The following is a 20825-nucleotide window of genomic DNA, read 5'->3' as shown; positions in this document are numbered from 1 at the left end:
TATTGTTAAACAAATGCCTGCTGATGAACCTCATTACCAGCAATGAGAATATTCACATGCAACTAGCCTCAGAAGACATCATCAGCATCCTACTAATCCTCTGCTTATATATGATGGAACATTAACTGCAAAAGTTAGAAGCTCATGGGAAGAAAGTCCACAAGCAGTATAAATGAGACTCTGTTTCTATCTTTGGAACATCATTGCATATTGAGATTCATAAGATCCAATGTTGATCTTGATGAGATTTTACCACCATCTTTAAACAAAGCATTAGTAGAATACTAATGAAGTCTTCTGAGTCCAGGTGCATGCTCCAAAAAGAACAATTTAACATGGTTAGCAATACCAAACACCTTCCATTATGTTTTTCTAGATTTAAACTATAGAAATCACCCTAACTAGTAGAGTCTTAACCCCAAGACCCATTTATCACTCTTCCCTAGGAAGTTCCCAATCATTTCCATCAAAAAAGATTTTAAAAACACCAATGCCTCTGACTGTCAAATGTTACTAAATTCAACCTTTTGAAGTTACCCACAAAGCACAGGTCACCTTCCAACTGTTCATTTCCTAGCGTGTAGCAGATGGACTCAGAACCAATGAGTATAGTATACTCCTGATAGCAGTTGGAGACGGATCAGATTTCAATCTGACGTCAGCCCGTAGTACATATACCCCTGCAGGAATTGCAGCTGTTCAGTATTTTCCGTCTCCATAGCAGTTAGGGACTCTCTGCACACTAGCACAGCGTTAGAGTAAAATTTACCAAAGAAACCCAAATTAAGAAGAAATCTTACCTCCACAGATGAGCCCCGCTCTCTTGCAGTGACATCCTTGGGTCCCTCCCCCAGTTGAGAATTCCCGAGGTGATTTCCGTGGTCCCTCGGAAGTAAGCCTCAGTCCGGTGGCTGACCTTCAGCGGGGACCTAGCTCCTGATCTCAAGCGTGGCTGAGAGGCAGCGGGTGCAACCTCGAATGCGGCGGTGAAGGTATTTGCCCTCTCCCCCCGCAGCTGGAGACCACCCGGAACGAAACCGGGAAGCGCCAAAGACAAGGTAAGGTAGAAATCTTCTTTAAAGACTCCGGTCTCCGAAGCTCGAGGAATCGCACAGGTCACCAGCTGGGACCAGTGCCACCGGGTTGATCCACCCTAGCAGGGCTAGGCCCCGGTTAGATCCAAGGGTCCTCCCACATGGAGACCCTCCAAGGTGGTGACCATATTTGCCTTATTCGCCACCCTGTCCGCCGCTTCGGCCAGTGCGCACAGAGGCGAGCCGTGCACACAAAATCCTTGTGCGCCCAACGTACACGCACAAATACCGAGCGCACAAGTTAAGCGCATAACCATGTGCTTACTGGGCCGGGCACACAACTCCAGCCCATGCACACAACAGCGCGCACATTGCTAGATACGCGCGCACCGACCTACACGTGCACTTTCGACGCACAACTGTATTATACGGGCATAAAACCATGGCTCCACCTGAAATTAAGCCCAAAGCTCAATGTCTGTGCCCAGCATGCCATATCAGAGCGGCACAGCATGAGGCCACGGCCCTCTGCTTTCACTGTGAAGAGGCCCTAGGGAACCCAGCCCATGGTCCTCCCCAGCCGGTACCAGACCCCACCCCCTCCAGCGGTACGCCAGACCTGGCACCACACAGTGGGACCCCCACTCAAACGGGGCTCCCCAGGGACCCGGTGCCCCTTAGTCTAGACCCAGCTTCGATCTCCTGGGTGGAATTCTTCAAAGGTCTGCATACCTTTGTCCACATGCAACCGGGCCCTCCTACAATGCGGCCATAGGTACCACCAGGGGACCCCATCATATGAGGGCCCTCTAAGCCCAGGGAGATGAGCCCACTGCCCAGAAGCCCCACCTTCAGGGACACAGACATCTCAGAGGAGGAGCCAGAACCCCTGAGGAATGGGAACTCCCTCCTGGGACAGAGCCCCATAGAACCATGAGATGATTCTTCACCAAGGACGAACTTCCGGACCTAACGCAAAGCTTGAAAGAGCTTGCCATCCAGGACACAAGCGCCTCGGGGGAACCTAAGCCGAACCCACTTTTGGAGGGACTTCGTCAGAACTCATGATACTTCCCACTATTACAAGTAGTCCATCAACTAATTGACCTGGAATGGGAGGCCCCAGAAACCACATTCATAGGGGGCCGGGCTCTGGCAATGATGTACCCTCTGGACCCTGCCGACAAAAATCTCCTGGCATGTCCGAAAGTGGATGCCATGGTCTGTGCAGTCTCGAAGCGCACTACAATCCCAGTGGAAGGAGGAGCAGCGCTCAAGGATGCTCAAGACAGACATTTGGAATCTATCCTCAAACAATCCTTTGACATCTCGGCTATGTCCTTACAGATCACGGCCTGCTGTGCCATGGTGACATGCGCCTGCTTAGCACAGATCAGGAACAACACTCCTGGAGAAGGCCTGGAACCAGCCATATCATTCCTCGCGGACGCCGCTTCGGATCTGGTATGCATGGCAGCTAGAGGAGTTTCATCCGTAGTGGCAGCCAGAAGACAAATCTGGCTCCGAAACTGTTCAGCCAACGCGTCCTCCAAAACAAGGCTCACAAGGATGCCCTTCAAGGGACAACTCCTATTCGGAAGCGAACTGGAGAAACTAGCCAACAAGTGGCTACCGGAGGACAGGAATAAGAGAAACCAGAGATCCTTCCCACGGACCTCCAGGGGCAGAGGGTCACAGCGCTTCAACCCTTACAGAAGCTCATATCAGGCAACCCGCCCCGCAGGCCGGAGTCAATCCTTTTGGAACAAGCACAATAAAAGAGGAGCCAACTGGGGCCTAGGCCCCAGCCGCACCCCACAATGAGAATCAGATGACCAATCCAAAGGAAGAAGCCATAGGGGGTAGACTGGCCCTATTCTACCAAAGATGGGTCGAGATAGCTTCGGACAAATGGGTTCTCTCCATCATTCGAGAGGGATATTATCTGGACTTTCACCACTTCCCTCCAGACAAGTTTGTGAAATCTCCCTGCCACGACCCCTCCAAAAGAGCGGCAGTGGAAGCTACACTGACCAGGTTGTTAGCCTTAGAGGCGATAACACCGGTGCCTCCACAACAAATAAATACTGGCCATTATTCCATTTATTTTATTGTTCTCAAGAAGGAAGGAATGTTCAGACCTATCCTGGACCTCAAGGCGGTCAACCGTTACCTGAAGATTCCCCGCTTCTGCATGGAAATCCTACGCTCGGTAATAAGAGCGATACAACCGGGAGAATTTCTTACCTCCCTGGATCTGTCGGAGTCCTATCTACACATCCCGATCCATCAGGAGCATCAGCGTTTCCTATGCTTCTCAATCCTGGACCGCCACTACCAGTTCCGGGCACTACCCTTCGGATTAGCCACTGCACCCCGGATGTTCACCAAGGTCATAGTGGTAATGGCAGCAGCACTGAGGAAGGAAGGAATCCGCGTGCACCCTTATCTAGACGATTGGCTGATCAGAGCGAAATCCCCAGAGGAAAGCCACCAACAGAGTCAAAACTCTGCTGGAGAGACTCGGTTGGGTGATCAACACGAACAAAAGCTGCCTGCAGCCTTCCCTATCTCTAGAATATCTGGGAGTCTGGTTCGACACCAAACAAGACAAGGTCATCCTGACACCAACAAGGAGATCAAAACTGATGACCCAGTTACGAACCCTGTTGACCGATCCTCGCCCCACAGCATGGGATTACCTACAAGTTCTCGGCCTCATGGCATCCACACTGGAGGTAGTCCCATGGGCACGGGCTCACATGAGACCCCTACAATGCTCGCTTCTATCACGATGAGATCCGCTGTCCCAGAACTACACCGTGCGGCTCCAACTCCCGGACAGAGTTCGGGCCCAACTACGATGGTGGCTACAAGAAGCCCATCTGAGCCAGGGAACGAGACTATCCTCCCCAACCTGTATCCTACTCACCACGGACGCCAGCCTATGAGGATGGGGAGCACACTGCCAGGAGCTAACCGCCCAAGGGCAATGGAACGAACAAGAGTAGGAAAGGAATATCAATCGCCTAGAAGCCCGGGCAGTCAGGCTAGCCTGCCTAAGGTTCACTCACAGACTCTGAGACAAAGCAGTCAGAGTAATGTCAGACAATGCCACAACAGTGGCCTACATCAACCATCAGGGAGGAACCAGAAGCCAACAGGTGTCTCTGGAAATAGACCCCCTAATGTCATGGGCAGAAGGGAATCTCCAAGAGATCTCGGCCGTCCACATCACCGGGAAAGACAATGTCGCAGCGGACTACCTCAGCAGGGAAAGTCTAGATCCAGGAAAATGGAAACTGTCAGCCACAGCATTCCAACTGATAGTAAACCATTGGGGAACACCAGCCATGGATCTCCTGGCAAGCCGGTGACACACCCTAGGTACCCAGCTTCTTCAGCCGCAGGCAGGAAGCCCAGTCCCAGGGAATCGATACCCTGGTACAGAACTGGCCACAGGAGGCTCTGTTGTATGCCTTCCCACCGTGGCCCCTTATGGGCTCGATCATCCACAAGATAGAACGCCACAAGGGACCAGTACTTCTAGTGGCCCCGGACTGGCCAAGAAGACCATGGTACGCAGACATGCGAAGACTGCTGGCAGGGAACCCCCTGCCGCTACCGCCACACAGAGACCTACTCCAACAGGGACCGATCCTCCACGAGGATCCAGCTCGATTCTCTCTTACGGCCTGGCCATTAAGAGGGCTCGCCTAAAAGGGAGAGGTTACTCAGGAGCAGTAATTGACACCCTACTCCGAGCACGCAAATTCTCCACATCCCTAACATACATAAGGGTTTGGAGAGTATTCGAAGCCTGGTGTGAGGACCACAGCGTCATGCCACACGCAGTCAAAATTCCCACCATTTTGGAATTCCTACAGAACGGATTGCAGAAGGGATTGTCCCTCAACTCCATCAAGGTACAGGTGGCGGCCTTGTCATGCTACGGACCCAAGAGCGGGAGCAGCAGCATAGCCTCACACCCGGATGTCTCCCACTTCCTAAAAGGAGTCAAGCACATCCGATTACCCCTAAAGTGACCGGTGCCTCTTTGGAACCTCAACCTAGTCCTAGAGTACTTAGCAGGATCCTCCTTCAGGCCTCTCTGTGGCCTGTCTCTCTGACTATTAACAATGAAAACAGCCTTCCTGCTGGCGGTCTGTTCAGCGCGTCGTATATCGGAGCTACAAGCACTGTCCTGCCGGGAGCCGTTCCTCAGGCTCACCCCGGGAACCATCCAGCTGCGCACAGTTCCGTCGCTCCTCCCCAAAGTGGTGTCCCACTTCCATCTCAACCAAACCATCTCGCTACCATCGCCAGATGAACAGAAGAATTCAGAAGAGGTTCGAAGTCTATGACATCTCAACGTCGGCAGGCTCCTAGCCAGATACCTAGAAAGGTCAGAGTCCGTACGAAAGACAGACCATCTATTCGTCCTCCACAGCGGGAAGAAACAGGGGAAAGCGGCCTCACTGGCAACCATAGCCCGTTGGATCAAAGAAGTCATCAAGGTGGCCTACGTGGAAGCAGGCAAGCCACCACCTTTACAAGTCAAGGCCCATTCTACCAGAGCCCAGGCAGTGTCCTGGGCGGAAACCAAGATGCTGCCACCCACCAAGATCTGCAGGGTGGTGACATGGTCCTCCATCCACACCTTCTCCAGGTTTTACCGCCTGGATGTTCAGGCTCAAGAGGACACAGCATTTGCAAGGGCAGTACTAAGTGGGTCACAGGCAGCCTCCCACCGGGTTCGGGAGTAGCTTTTATACATCCCATTGGTCCTGAGTCCATCTGCTACACGCTAGGAAATGGAGAAATTACTTACCTGATAATTTCATTTTCCTTAGTGTAGACAGATGGACTCAGCATCCCACCCATGGCTGCCGTTACTCATGGAATTCTCGGGGGACATCCCCGGGAGTGACTGAATCAAGGGTAAGCTATGCTTTTCTTCATCCAGGACACCCATACTACCAGGTGTCGACGTTTCCCGGTTGAGGTCACTGGCAGTCTCCAGCTATAGCCAAGTCAACCAGTTCAAGTTAATCAAGTTAACCAAGTTATAAAGTTAACCAAGTTATTCAAGTTATGAAGTTATTCTAATTAGTCAGTCACACATATATCCACAATGCTTTTCGAGGAGAATCCTGAAGAGCTGCACTTCCTGCAGGGGTATATGTACTATGGGCTGATGTCAGATTGAAATCTGATCCTTCTCCAACTGCTATCAGGAGTACAGTATACCCATTGCTCCTGAGTCCATCTGTCTACACTAAGGAAAACGAAATTATCAGGTAAGTAATTTCTCCATTTTTCATTCTTGTGGACAATCCTTAAACTTTCCATAACCTTTCACAGAGCTGTATCAAAACCACTCTTCCTCTATTGTATATAATGCACCCAGCAGTCAATAGAACAGACCGGATTTTTTTAAAAATACAACTGTTGAATGTGATGTGTATCCTTGAAAGTCTTTTGGCCATTCCCTTTGATATCATTATGTCTGTATCAGACTCCATCACCCTCCACCATGGTAAAGTTTCCCTTCCCTTCAGGAGAATATTGCCAAACTTGTAAATATGAAAAACGTTACATTAACCAATTTATTCTTATTGATATGTGAACACGCTTATTCCAACTGAAAGCAATAATGAGAGCAGCTTGAAAGTGAGATGCTATTTTATCAAACGTGGGAAAGGAAAAGCTTCCTATGCAGCTAAAGCACACAGGCCCTAGAATGAGAGTGAAATTTCTTCTTCTGACATTTATGGTTGCAGGTTTGAATCTTGAGTCCATTGGTTTTAGTAGCCATATGGAAGGCTAATGAAAAATAAAAGATCATTACTACTGAATCCTTTTTTTAATCTTCTGAAAGATGAGAGAAAACTCTAGAAAAGCTTTTTCTACAAGCAGAAAGCATCCTGTTGATTCATTTTTAATTTCAACAGCTATTTCCTCACAATGAGGGGCATGCATACGATAAACTGCCAATAGACATAACATAAGGAGGTACCAAAACCAATCATATCTAAGCATAGAAGAATGATTAGCTTTGAGTGAAAAGCAGAGGAAAAAACGTTGCATCTTGAAACTGTCCTTTAAACACAAAACAAAAGCATTTTTAAGTAAAGGATGCTGTGCTCATGTGGGTGATTTTATAAAAACAAATAGTTTTCCAATATTTTTATTTCCATAACTAGACTCTCAACCACTAAGCCCGTATTCCCTTGCTGTCCCTTCTTTTTCAAGAAAATAAAAACAGTCATCAAGAAAATACAGCAGCTTCACTAATACAGTACTGTACAGCAGATTAATTCTTAAAATGAATGATTTAAATCTTCATCATGGTTAGCAAGACCAAACACTTTACAATACATTGCTCCATTTTTCAACTATAGAAATGACTGCCAACAAGTATCATCTTAAACACAAGACCCATTCATCACTCCCCCCTAGGATGTTCCCAATCATTCCTTCATAAGATTTAAAAAAAGATGAATGTCTCTGACGGTCAAATCTTAATAAATTGAAACACTCGAATTGGCCCACAATGCAAACATCACCTTCTAAATCTTCATTTCTCATTCTTGTGGACAACCCTGAAAGTTTCCATAACCTTTCACAGGATTGTATCAAAACCACTCCTCCTCTTTTGTATATAGTGCACCCAGCAGTCAATAGAACAGACCGGATTTTTAAAAAATACAACTTTTGAACGTGATATGTATCCTTGAAAGTCTTTTGGCCATTCCCTTTCATACCATTATCTCTGTGTCAGATTCCATCACCATCCACCCATTCTAAAGTTTCCCTTTATCTCAAAGGAAATATTGCCAAACTTGTAAATATGGAATACGGTACATTAACCACTATATTCTTGTTGATATGCAAACACGCCTATTCCAACTAAAAGCAATAAAGAGAGCAGCTTGAAACTGAGATGCTATTTTATCAAACGTGGGAAAGAAAAAGCTTCCTACGCAACTAAACCACACGTATCTCACCTGCTCAGGTGCTAAAATGAGAGTGAAATTGCTGCTTCTGACCTTTATTGTTGCAGGTTTGAATATTGAGACCATTGGTTTAAGTCACCATTTGGAAGGTTAATAAAAAATAAAAGATCAGTACTACTAGTTCCTTTTTTTTTTTTTTTTTTAAATCTTCTCAAAGAGGAGAGAAAAATCTAGAAAACCATTTTCGGCTACACAAAAGACATCTTGTTGACTCATGATTCATATCAAGAGCTATTTCCTCACAGACAGCGAGGTGACTGCATACAATAAAGTGCCAATATCCATACCATAGGGAAGTTCAAAAACCAACTCCTTGTGAGCATAGGAGAACGATCTGCTTTGGGTGAAAAGCACAGGAAAATGTTTCTATGTTTGAAACTTTGTTTAAACCCAAATTAAAAACATTTTTCAAGTTAGGTAGGTTATGCTCATTTGGGTAACATTTCGAAAACAAACCGTTTTCCTATTTTTTTTATTTCTGTAACTAGACTCCCAACCTCTCAGCTTGTATTCCCTTTCTCTCTCTTCTTTTTCAATAAGATGAAAACAGTCAACAAAAAGATACAGCAGCAGTGTACGACAGATTTATGCATAGAAAACAACACTTCAAATCTTTATCCTGCTTAGCGAGACCAATCACTTTCCAGCACATTTCTCATGATTTGAGCTATAGCAATGACCCTAACAATTATAGTCAAACAGAAGACCAGTTTATCACTCCCCGCTGTGATGTTCACAATCATTTCCTTCAAAAGAGGTAAAAAAGTCTACGGTCTCTGTCAAATTTGAACTGAAACATTCAAATTGGCCCATAATGCAAACATCACTTCCAATTGTTCAATTCTCATTCTTGACAACAATCGTTACATTATCCATAAACATTCACAGATCTATGTCAAAAGCCACTCCTCCTCTTTGCATGTAGTGCACCCAAAAGTCAATAGAAGAGATCTGATTTTTAAAATGTACAACTGTTGAACCTCGTGTTCAACCTTGAAATGCTTTTGGCCATTCCTTTTGATGTTATTACGTCTAGGTCAGAGTCCAACACGCTCCACCTATTCTAAAGTTTGCCGTCACATCAAGGTAAATTTTGGAAAAATTGTAAACATGCAAATCTGTATGTTAACCATTATATTCTTGTAGATATGCCACCATGCCTATTCCAACTGAAAGCAATTAAGAGAGCAGCTTGAAAGTGAGACAGTTGCTAAAATGATGGTAAAATGGATGCTTCCGACCTCTTCGGTTCCAGGTTTGAATCTTGAGACCCTTTCTTTTAGTAGCTATTTGGAAAATTAATGGAAAATAAAAGATCAGTACTCCTGAAAGTTGAGAGAAAACTCTAGAAAACCATTTTTAAAACCAGAAAGTATCCTCTTGAGACATTATTAATTTCAAAAACTGTTTTCTCACTAACAGTGAGGTGAATGCATATGACAAACTACCAATAGTCATAACATTGGGAAGTACAAAATCCAACTCCATGCAAGTATTGGAAAATGATTAGTTTTGGATGAAAAGCAGAGAAGAAAAATTTCTTTAAAACTTTCCTGTAAACACAAAACAAAAACACTTTTAAGTAGAGTAGGCTGTGCCTATGTGGGTAATAATTTAAGAACAATCAGCTTTCCTATTTTTTGATTTCCATGCCTAGAACACCAACCACTCAGTTTGCATTCTCTTCTTCTTACTTCTTTTTCAAGAAGATAAGAACAGTCATCAAGGAGACACAGCAGCTACACCAATGCAGCCCTGTACAACAGATTCATGTTTAGAAAAGAATGCTTCAAATCTTCATCATGGTTAGCGAGACCAAACACTTTCCAGCACATTTCTCCAGTTTTCAACTATAGAAATGATCCCGGCAAGTATAGTCTTAAACACAAGACCCATTCATGACTCCCCCCTAGGATATTCCCAATCATTTCTTTCAAAAGAGGTAAAAACGATAAATGTCTCTGACTGTCAAATGTTAATAAATTGAAACATTTGAACTGGCCCACAATGCAAACATCACCTTGCAAATGTACATTTCTTAATCTTGTGGACAATCGTTAAATTTCCATAACCTTTCACAGGGCTGTATCAAAAGCCACGCCTCCTCTTTTGCATATAGTGCATCCAGCAGTCAATAGAAAAGACATGATTTTTAAAATAATCAACTGTCAAACGTGATGTTTATAATTCGAAAGTCTTTTGGCCATTCCCTTTGATATCATTATGTCTGTGTCAGATCCCATCACCCTCCACCATGGTAAAGTTTCCCTTCCCTTCAGGGGAATATTACCAAACTTGTAAATACGGAATATGGTACATTAACCATTATATTCTTATTGATATGCGAGCACGCTTATTCCAGCTAAAAGCAATAAAGAGAGCAGCTTGAAAGTGAGATGCTATTTTATCAAACGTGGGAAAGGAAAAGCTTCCTATGCAGCTAAAGCACACAGGCCCTAGAATGAGAGTGAAATTGCTTCTTCTGACATTTATGGTTGCAGGTTTGAATCTTGAGTCCATTGGTTTTAGTAGCCATATGGAAGGCTAATGAAAAATAAAAGATCATTACTACTGAATCCTTTTTTTAATCTTCTGAAAGATGAGAGAAAACTCTAGAAAAGCTTTTTCTACAAGCAGAAAGCATCCTGTTGATTCATTTTTAATTTCAACAGCTATTTCCTCACAATGAGGGGCATGCATACGATAAACTGCCAATAGACATAACATAAGGAGGTACCAAAACCAATCATATCTAAGCATAGAAGAATGATTAGCTTTGAGTGAAAAGCAGAGGAAAAAACGTTGCATCTTGAAACTGTCCTTTAAACACAAAACAAAAGCATTTTTAAGTAAAGGATGCTGTGCTCATGTGGGTGATTTTATAAAAACAAATAGTTTTCCAATATTTTTATTTCCATAACTAGACTCTCAACCACTAAGCCCGTATTCCCTTGCTGTCCCTTCTTTTTCAAGAAAATAAAAACAGTCATCAAGAAAATACAGCAGCTTCACTAATACAGTACTGTACAGCAGATTAATTCTTAAAATGAATGATTTAAATCTTCATCATGGTTAGCAAGACCAAACACTTTACAATACATTGCTCCATTTTTCAACTATAGAAATGACTGCCAACAAGTATCATCTTAAACACAAGACCCATTCATCACTCCCCCCTAGGATGTTCCCAATCATTCCTTCATAAGATTTAAAAAAAGATGAATGTCTCTGACGGTCAAATCTTAATAAATTGAAACACTCGAATTGGCCCACAATGCAAACATCACCTTCTAAATCTTCATTTCTCATTCTTGTGGACAACCCTGAAAGTTTCCATAACCTTTCACAGGATTGTATCAAAACCACTCCTCCTCTTTTGTATATAGTGCACCCAGCAGTCAATAGAACAGACCGGATTTTTAAAAAATACAACTTTTGAACGTGATATGTATCCTTGAAAGTCTTTTGGCCATTCCCTTTCATACCATTATCTCTGTGTCAGATTCCATCACCATCCACCCATTCTAAAGTTTCCCTTTATCTCAAAGGAAATATTGCCAAACTTGTAAATATGGAATACGGTACATTAACCACTATATTCTTGTTGATATGCAAACACGCCTATTCCAACTAAAAGCAATAAAGAGAGCAGCTTGAAACTGAGATGCTATTTTATCAAACGTGGGAAAGAAAAAGCTTCCTACGCAACTAAACCACACGTATCTCACCTGCTCAGGTGCTAAAATGAGAGTGAAATTGCTGCTTCTGACCTTTATTGTTGCAGGTTTGAATATTGAGACCATTGGTTTAAGTCACCATTTGGAAGGTTAATAAAAAATAAAAGATCAGTACTACTAGTTCCTTTTTTTTTTTTTTTTTTAAATCTTCTCAAAGAGGAGAGAAAAATCTAGAAAACCATTTTCGGCTACACAAAAGACATCTTGTTGACTCATGATTCATATCAAGAGCTATTTCCTCACAGACAGCGAGGTGACTGCATACAATAAAGTGCCAATATCCATACCATAGGGAAGTTCAAAAACCAACTCCTTGTGAGCATAGGAGAACGATCTGCTTTGGGTGAAAAGCACAGGAAAATGTTTCTATGTTTGAAACTTTGTTTAAACCCAAATTAAAAACATTTTTCAAGTTAGGTAGGTTATGCTCATTTGGGTAACATTTCGAAAACAAACCGTTTTCCTATTTTTTTTATTTCTGTAACTAGACTCCCAACCTCTCAGCTTGTATTCCCTTTCTCTCTCTTCTTTTTCAATAAGATGAAAACAGTCAACAAAAAGATACAGCAGCAGTGTACGACAGATTTATGCATAGAAAACAACACTTCAAATCTTTATCCTGCTTAGCGAGACCAATCACTTTCCAGCACATTTCTCATGATTTGAGCTATAGCAATGACCCTAACAATTATAGTCAAACAGAAGACCAGTTTATCACTCCCCGCTGTGATGTTCACAATCATTTCCTTCAAAAGAGGTAAAAAAGTCTACGGTCTCTGTCAAATTTGAACTGAAACATTCAAATTGGCCCATAATGCAAACATCACTTCCAATTGTTCAATTCTCATTCTTGACAACAATCGTTACATTATCCATAAACATTCACAGATCTATGTCAAAAGCCACTCCTCCTCTTTGCATGTAGTGCACCCAAAAGTCAATAGAAGAGATCTGATTTTTAAAATGTACAACTGTTGAACCTCGTGTTCAACCTTGAAATGCTTTTGGCCATTCCTTTTGATGTTATTACGTCTAGGTCAGAGTCCAACACGCTCCACCTATTCTAAAGTTTGCCGTCACATCAAGGTAAATTTTGGAAAAATTGTAAACATGCAAATCTGTATGTTAACCATTATATTCTTGTAGATATGCCACCATGCCTATTCCAACTGAAAGCAATTAAGAGAGCAGCTTGAAAGTGAGACAGTTGCTAAAATGATGGTAAAATGGATGCTTCCGACCTCTTCGGTTCCAGGTTTGAATCTTGAGACCCTTTCTTTTAGTAGCTATTTGGAAAATTAATGGAAAATAAAAGATCAGTACTCCTGAAAGTTGAGAGAAAACTCTAGAAAACCATTTTTAAAACCAGAAAGTATCCTCTTGAGACATTATTAATTTCAAAAACTGTTTTCTCACTAACAGTGAGGTGAATGCATATGACAAACTACCAATAGTCATAACATTGGGAAGTACAAAATCCAACTCCATGCAAGTATTGGAAAATGATTAGTTTTGGATGAAAAGCAGAGAAGAAAAATTTCTTTAAAACTTTCCTGTAAACACAAAACAAAAACACTTTTAAGTAGAGTAGGCTGTGCCTATGTGGGTAATAATTTAAGAACAATCAGCTTTCCTATTTTTTGATTTCCATGCCTAGAACACCAACCACTCAGTTTGCATTCTCTTCTTCTTACTTCTTTTTCAAGAAGATAAGAACAGTCATCAAGGAGACACAGCAGCTACACCAATGCAGCCCTGTACAACAGATTCATGTTTAGAAAAGAATGCTTCAAATCTTCATCATGGTTAGCGAGACCAAACACTTTCCAGCACATTTCTCCAGTTTTCAACTATAGAAATGATCCCGGCAAGTATAGTCTTAAACACAAGACCCATTCATGACTCCCCCCTAGGATATTCCCAATCATTTCTTTCAAAAGAGGTAAAAACGATAAATGTCTCTGACTGTCAAATGTTAATAAATTGAAACATTTGAACTGGCCCACAATGCAAACATCACCTTGCAAATGTACATTTCTTAATCTTGTGGACAATCGTTAAAATTTCCATAACCTTTCACAGGGCTGTATCAAAAGCCACGCCTCCTCTTTTGCATATAGTGCATCCAGCAGTCAATAGAAAAGACATGATTTTTAAAATAATCAACTGTCAAACGTGATGTTTATAATTCGAAAGTCTTTTGGCCATTCCCTTTGATATCATTATGTCTGTGTCAGATCCCATCACCCTCCACCATGGTAAAGTTTCCCTTCCCTTCAGGGGAATATTACCAAACTTGTAAATACGGAATATGGTACATTAACCATTATATTCTTATTGATATGCGAGCACGCTTATTCCAGCTAAAAGCAATAAAGAGAGCAGCTTGAAAGTGAGATGCTATTTTATCAAACGTGGGAAAGGAAAAGCTTCCTATGCAGCTAAAGCACACAGGCCCTAGAATGAGAGTGAAATTTCTTCTTCTGACATTTATGGTTGCAGGTTTGAATCTTGAGTCCATTGGTTTTAGTAGCCATATGGAAGGCTAATGAAAAATAAAAGATCATTACTACTGAATCCTTTTTTTAATCTTCTGAAAGATGAGAGAAAACTCTAGAAAAGCTTTTTCTACAAGCAGAAAGCATCCTGTTGATTCATTTTTAATTTCAACAGCTATTTCCTCACAATGAGGGGCATGCATACGATAAACTGCCAATAGACATAACATAAGGAGGTACCAAAACCAATCATATCTAAGCATAGAAGAATGATTAGCTTTGAGTGAAAAGCAGAGGAAAAAACGTTGCATCTTGAAACTGTCCTTTAAACACAAAACAAAAGCATTTTTAAGTAAAGGATGCTGTGCTCATGTGGGTGATTTTATAAAAACAAATAGTTTTCCAATATTTTTATTTCCATAACTAGACTCTCAACCACTAAGCCCGTATTCCCTTGCTGTCCCTTCTTTTTCAAGAAAATAAAAACAGTCATCAAGAAAATACAGCAGCTTCACTAATACAGTACTGTACAGCAGATTAATTCTTAAAATGAATGATTTAAATCTTCATCATGGTTAGCAAGACCAAACACTTTACAATACATTGCTCCATTTTTCAACTATAGAAATGACTGCCAACAAGTATCATCTTAAACACAAGACCCATTCATCACTCCCCCCTAGGATGTTCCCAATCATTCCTTCATAAGATTTAAAAAAAGATGAATGTCTCTGACGGTCAAATCTTAATAAATTGAAACACTCGAATTGGCCCACAATGCAAACATCACCTTCTAAATCTTCATTTCTCATTCTTGTGGACAACCCTGAAAGTTTCCATAACCTTTCACAGGATTGTATCAAAACCACTCCTCCTCTTTTGTATATAGTGCACCCAGCAGTCAATAGAACAGACCGGATTTTTAAAAAATACAACTTTTGAACGTGATATGTATCCTTGAAAGTCTTTTGGCCATTCCCTTTCATACCATTATCTCTGTGTCAGATTCCATCACCATCCACCCATTCTAAAGTTTCCCTTTATCTCAAAGGAAATATTGCCAAACTTGTAAATATGGAATACGGTACATTAACCACTATATTCTTGTTGATATGCAAACACGCCTATTCCAACTAAAAGCAATAAAGAGAGCAGCTTGAAACTGAGATGCTATTTTATCAAACGTGGGAAAGAAAAAGCTTCCTACGCAACTAAACCACACGTATCTCACCTGCTCAGGTGCTAAAATGAGAGTGAAATTGCTGCTTCTGACCTTTATTGTTGCAGGTTTGAATATTGAGACCATTGGTTTAAGTCACCATTTGGAAGGTTAATAAAAAATAAAAGATCAGTACTACTAGTTCCTTTTTTTTTTTTTTTTTTAAATCTTCTCAAAGAGGAGAGAAAAATCTAGAAAACCATTTTCGGCTACACAAAAGACATCTTGTTGACTCATGATTCATATCAAGAGCTATTTCCTCACAGACAGCGAGGTGACTGCATACAATAAAGTGCCAATATCCATACCATAGGGAAGTTCAAAAACCAACTCCTTGTGAGCATAGGAGAACGATCTGCTTTGGGTGAAAAGCACAGGAAAATGTTTCTATGTTTGAAACTTTGTTTAAACCCAAATTAAAAACATTTTTCAAGTTAGGTAGGTTGTGCTCATTTGGGTAACATTTCGAAAACAAACCGTTTTCCTATTTTTTTATTTCTGTAACTAGACTCCCAACCTCTCAGCTTGTATTCCCTTTCTCTCTCTTCTTTTTCAATAAGATGAAAACAGTCAACAAAAAGATACAGCAGCAGTGTACGACAGATTTATGCATAGAAAACAACACTTCAAATCTTTATCCTGCTTAGCGAGACCAATCACTTTCCAGCACATTTCTCATGATTTGAGCTATAGCAATGACCCTAACAATTATAGTCAAACAGAAGACCAGTTTATCACTCCCCGCTGTGATGTTCACAATCATTTCCTTCAAAAGAGGTAAAAAAGTCTACGGTCTCTGTCAAATTTGAACTGAAACATTCAAATTGGCCCATAATGCAAACATCACTTCCAATTGTTCAATTCTCATTCTTGACAACAATCGTTACATTATCCATAAACATTCACAGATCTATGTCAAAAGCCACTCCTCCTCTTTGCATGTAGTGCACCCAAAAGTCAATAGAAGAGATCTGATTTTTAAAATGTACAACTGTTGAACCTCGTGTTCAACCTTGAAATGCTTTTGGCCATTCCTTTTGATGTTATTACGTCTAGGTCAGAGTCCAACACGCTCCACCTATTCTAAAGTTTGCCGTCACATCAAGGTAAATTTTGGAAAAATTGTAAACATGCAAATCTGTATGTTAACCATTATATTCTTGTAGATATGCCACCATGCCTATTCCAACTGAAAGCAATTAAGAGAGCAGCTTGGGGCGGGTACGGGCGTGGCTACGGCCCGGGGCGTGGCCGCGCCCTCCGTACCCGCCCCAGGTCGCGGCCCGGCGCGCAGCAGGCCCGCTGGCGCGCGGGGGGATTTACGTCTCCCTCCGGGAGGCGTAAATCCCCCGACAACGGTAAGGGGGGGGTGTAGACGGGCCGGGTGGGTGTTAGGTAGGGGAAGGGAGGGTAAGGTGAGGGGAGGGCAAAGGAAAGTTCCCTCCGAGGCCGCTCCGATTTCGGAGCGGCCTTGGAGGAACGGGGGAGGCAGCGCGGCTCGGCGCACGCAGGCTATACAAAATCGATAGCCTTGCGCGCGCCGATCCCGGATTTTAGTGGATACGCGCGGCTCCGCGCGTATCTACTAAAATCCAGCGTACTTTTGCTTGAGTCTGATGCGCAAGCAAAAGTAGGCTGTTCGCGCGCCTCTTAAAATCTACCCCTAAGAGAGCAGCTTGAAAGTGAGACAGTTGCTAAAATGATGGTAAAATGGATGCTTCCGACCTCTTCGGTTCCAGGTTTGAATCTTGAGACCCTTTCTTTTAGTAGCTATTTGGAAAATTAATGGAAAATAAAAGATCAGTACTCCTGAAAGTTGAGAGAAAACTCTAGAAAACCATTTTTAAAACCAGAAAGTATTCTCTTGAGACATTATTAATTTCAAAAACTGTTTTCTCACTGACAGTGAGGTGAATGCATATGATAAACCACCAATAGCCATAACATGGGGAAGTACAAAATCCAACTCCATGCAAGTATTGGAAAATGATTAGTTTTGGATGAAAAGCAGAGAAGAAAAATTTCTTTAAAACTTTCCTGTAAACACAAAACAAAAACATTTTTAAGTAGAGTAGGCTGTGTCCAATAATTTAAGAACAATCAGCTTTCCTATTTTTTGATTTCCATACCTAGAACACCAACCACTCAGTTTGCATTCTCTTCTTCTTACTTCTTTTTCAAGAAGATAAGAACAGTCATCAAGGAGACACAGCAGCTACACCAATGCAGCCCTGTACAACAGATTCATGTTTAGAAAAGAATGCTTCAAATCTTCATCATGGTTAGCGAGACCAAACACTTTCCAGCACATTTCTCCAGTTTTCAACTATAGAAATGATCCCGGCAAGTATAGTCTTAAACACAAGACCCATTCATGACTCCCCCCTAGGATATTCCCAATCATTTCTTTCAAAAGAGGTAAAAACGATAAATGTCTCTGACTGTAAAATGTTAATAAATTGAAACATTTGAACTGGCCCACAATGCAAACATCACCTTGCAAATGTACATTTCTTATTCTTGTGGACAATCGTTAAATTTTCCATAACCTTTCACAGGGCTGTATCAAAAGCCACGCCTCCTCTTTTGCATATAGTGCATCCAGCAGTCAATAGAAAAGACATGATTTTTAAAATAATCAACTGTCAAACGTGATGTTTATAATTCGAAAGTCTTTTGGCCATTCCCTTTGATATCATTATGTCTGTGTCAGATCCCATCACCCTCCACCATGGTAAAGTTTCCCTTCCCTTCAGGGGAATATTACCAAACTTGTAAATACGGAATATGGTACATTAACCATTATATTCTTATTGATATGCGAGCACGCTTATTCCAGCTAAAAGCAATAAAGAGAGCAGCTTGAAAGTGAGATGCTATTTTATCAAACGTGGGAAAGGAAAAGCTTCCTATGCAGCTAAAGCACACAGGCCCTAGAATGAGAGTGAAATTGCTTCTTCTGACATTTATGGTTGCAGGTTTGAATCTTGAGTCCATTGGTTTTAGTAGCCATATGGAAGGCTAATGAAAAATAAAAGATCATTACTACTGAATCCTTTTTTTAATCTTCTGAAAGATGAGAGAAAACTCTAGAAAAGCTTTTTCTACAAGCAGAAAGCATCCTGTTGATTCATTTTTAATTTCAACAGCTATTTCCTCACAATGAGGGGCATGCATACGATAAACTGCCAATAGACATAACATAAGGAGGTACCAAAACCAATCATATCTAAGCATAGAAGAATGATTAGCTTTGAGTGAAAAGCAGAGGAAAAAACGTTGCATCTTGAAACTGTCCTTTAAACACAAAACAAAAGCATTTTTAAGTAAAGGATGCTGTGCTCATGTGGGTGATTTTATAAAAACAAATAGTTTTCCAATATTTTTATTTCCATAACTAGACTCTCAACCACTAAGCCCGTATTCCCTTGCTGTCCCTTCTTTTTCAAGAAAATAAAAACAGTCATCAAGAAAATACAGCAGCTTCACTAATACAGTACTGTACAGCAGATTAATTCTTAAAATGAATGATTTAAATCTTCATCATGGTTAGCAAGACCAAACACTTTACAATACATTGCTCCATTTTTCAACTATAGAAATGACTGCCAACAAGTATCATCTTAAACACAAGACCCATTCATCACTCCCCCCTAGGATGTTCCCAATCATTCCTTCATAAGATTTAAAAAAAGATGAATGTCTCTGACGGTCAAATCTTAATAAATTGAAACACTCGAATTGGCCCACAATGCAAACATCACCTTCTAAATCTTCATTTCTCATTCTTGTGGACAACCCTGAAAGTTTCCATAACCTTTCACAGGATTGTATCAAAACCACTCCTCCTCTTTTGTATATAGTGCACCCAGCAGTCAATAGAACAGACCGGATTTTTAAAAAATACAACTTTTGAACGTGATATGTATCCTTGAAAGTCTTTTGGCCATTCCCTTTCATACCATTATCTCTGTGTCAGATTCCATCACCATCCACCCATTCTAAAGTTTCCCTTTATCTCAAAGGAAATATTGCCAAACTTGTAAATATGGAATACGGTACATTAACCACTATATTCTTGTTGATATGCAAACACGCCTATTCCAACTAAAAGCAATAAAGAGAGCAGCTTGAAACTGAGATGCTATTTTATCAAACGTGGGAAAGAAAAAGCTTCCTACGCAACTAAACCACACGTATCTCACCTGCTCAGGTGCTAAAATGAGAGTGAAATTGCTGCTTCTGACCTTTATTGTTGCAGGTTTGAATATTGAGACCATTGGTTTAAGTCACCATTTGGAAGGTTAATAAAAAATAAAAGATCAGTACTACTAGTTCCTTTTTTTTTTTTTTTTTTTAAATCTTCTCAAAGAGGAGAGAAAAATCTAGAAAACCATTTTCGGCTACACAAAAGACATCTTGTTGACTCATGATTCATATCAAGAGCTATTTCCTCACAGACAGCGAGGTGACTGCATACAATAAAGTGCCAATATCCATACCATAGGGAAGTTCAAAAACCAACTCCTTGTGAGCATAGGAGAACGATCTGCTTTGGGTGAAAAGCACAGGAAAATGTTTCTATGTTTGAAACTTTGTTTAAACCCAAACTAAAAACATTTTTCAAGTTAGGTAGGTTGTGCTCATTTGGGTAACATTTCGAAGACAAACCGTTTTCCTTTTATTTCTGTAACTAGACTCCCAACCTCTCAGGTTGTATTCCCTTTCTCTCTCTTCTTTTTCAATAAGATGAAAACAGTCAACAAAAAGATACAGCAGCACTGTACGACAGATTTATGCATAGAAAACAACACTTCAAATCTTTATCCTGCTTAGCGAGACCAATCACTTTCCAGCACATTTCTCATGATTTGAGCTATAGCAATGACCCTAACAATTATAGTCAAACAGAAGACCAGTTTATCACTCCCCGCTGTGATGTTCACAATCATTTCCTTCAAAAGAGGTAAAAAAGTCTACGGTCTCTGTCAAATTTGAACTGAAACATTCAAATTGGCCCATAATGCAAACATCACTTCCAATTGTTCAATTCTCATTCTTGACAACAATCGTTACATTATCCATAAACATTCACAGATCTATGTCAAAAGCCACTCCTCCTCTTTGCATGTAGTGCACCCAAAAGTCAATAGAAGAGATCTGATTTTTAAAATGTACAACTGTTGAACCTCGTGTTCAACCTTGAAATGCTTTTGGCCATTCCTTTTGATGTTATTACGTCTAGGTCAGAGTCCAACACGCTCCACCTATTCTAAAGTTTGCCGTCACATCAAGGTAAATTTTGGAAAAATTGTAAA

At 41.3% G+C, this 20825-nt stretch overlaps 7 non-coding genes and 5 pseudogenes across 7 annotated transcripts; all 12 read right to left on the bottom strand.

Moving 5' to 3' along the window:
• Positions 1–225: 225 nt before the first annotated feature.
• On the bottom strand, positions 226–414 carry LOC115088932 (annotated as a pseudogene).
• A 6833-nt stretch (positions 415–7247) lies between these two features.
• LOC115088928 lies at positions 7248–7464 on the bottom strand. The gene has a single exon (XR_003855995.1). It is a non-coding gene; the product is annotated as a small nucleolar RNA U3 (small nucleolar RNA).
• A 1084-nt stretch (positions 7465–8548) lies between these two features.
• On the bottom strand, positions 8549–8751 carry LOC115088931 (annotated as a pseudogene).
• Positions 8752–9717: 966 nt separating this feature from the next.
• Positions 9718–9934, bottom strand: LOC115088922. Its single transcript, XR_003855991.1, has one exon. It is a non-coding gene; the product is annotated as a small nucleolar RNA U3 (small nucleolar RNA).
• Positions 9935–10984: 1050 nt separating this feature from the next.
• LOC115088927 lies at positions 10985–11201 on the bottom strand. Its single transcript, XR_003855994.1, has one exon. It is a non-coding gene; the product is annotated as a small nucleolar RNA U3 (small nucleolar RNA).
• Positions 11202–12285: 1084 nt separating this feature from the next.
• LOC115088930 lies at positions 12286–12488 on the bottom strand (annotated as a pseudogene).
• Positions 12489–13454: 966 nt separating this feature from the next.
• LOC115088921 lies at positions 13455–13671 on the bottom strand. The gene has a single exon (XR_003855990.1). It is a non-coding gene; the product is annotated as a small nucleolar RNA U3 (small nucleolar RNA).
• Positions 13672–14722: 1051 nt separating this feature from the next.
• Positions 14723–14939, bottom strand: LOC115088926. The gene has a single exon (XR_003855993.1). It is a non-coding gene; the product is annotated as a small nucleolar RNA U3 (small nucleolar RNA).
• A 1083-nt stretch (positions 14940–16022) lies between these two features.
• Positions 16023–16225, bottom strand: LOC115088929 (annotated as a pseudogene).
• Positions 16226–17647: 1422 nt separating this feature from the next.
• Positions 17648–17864, bottom strand: LOC115088920. The gene has a single exon (XR_003855989.1). It is a non-coding gene; the product is annotated as a small nucleolar RNA U3 (small nucleolar RNA).
• A 1051-nt stretch (positions 17865–18915) lies between these two features.
• On the bottom strand, positions 18916–19132 carry LOC115088925. The gene has a single exon (XR_003855992.1). It is a non-coding gene; the product is annotated as a small nucleolar RNA U3 (small nucleolar RNA).
• A 1079-nt stretch (positions 19133–20211) lies between these two features.
• LOC115088923 lies at positions 20212–20414 on the bottom strand (annotated as a pseudogene).
• Positions 20415–20825: the final 411 nt, after the last annotated feature.

The sequence above is a fragment of the Rhinatrema bivittatum genome, chromosome 3 (assembly GCF_901001135.1).
Source record: "Rhinatrema bivittatum chromosome 3, aRhiBiv1.1, whole genome shotgun sequence".
Lineage (NCBI taxonomy): Eukaryota > Metazoa > Chordata > Amphibia > Gymnophiona > Rhinatrematidae > Rhinatrema > Rhinatrema bivittatum.
Note: the sequence above shows the minus strand (reverse complement) of the source record. Positions and strands in the feature narration are given on the sequence as shown.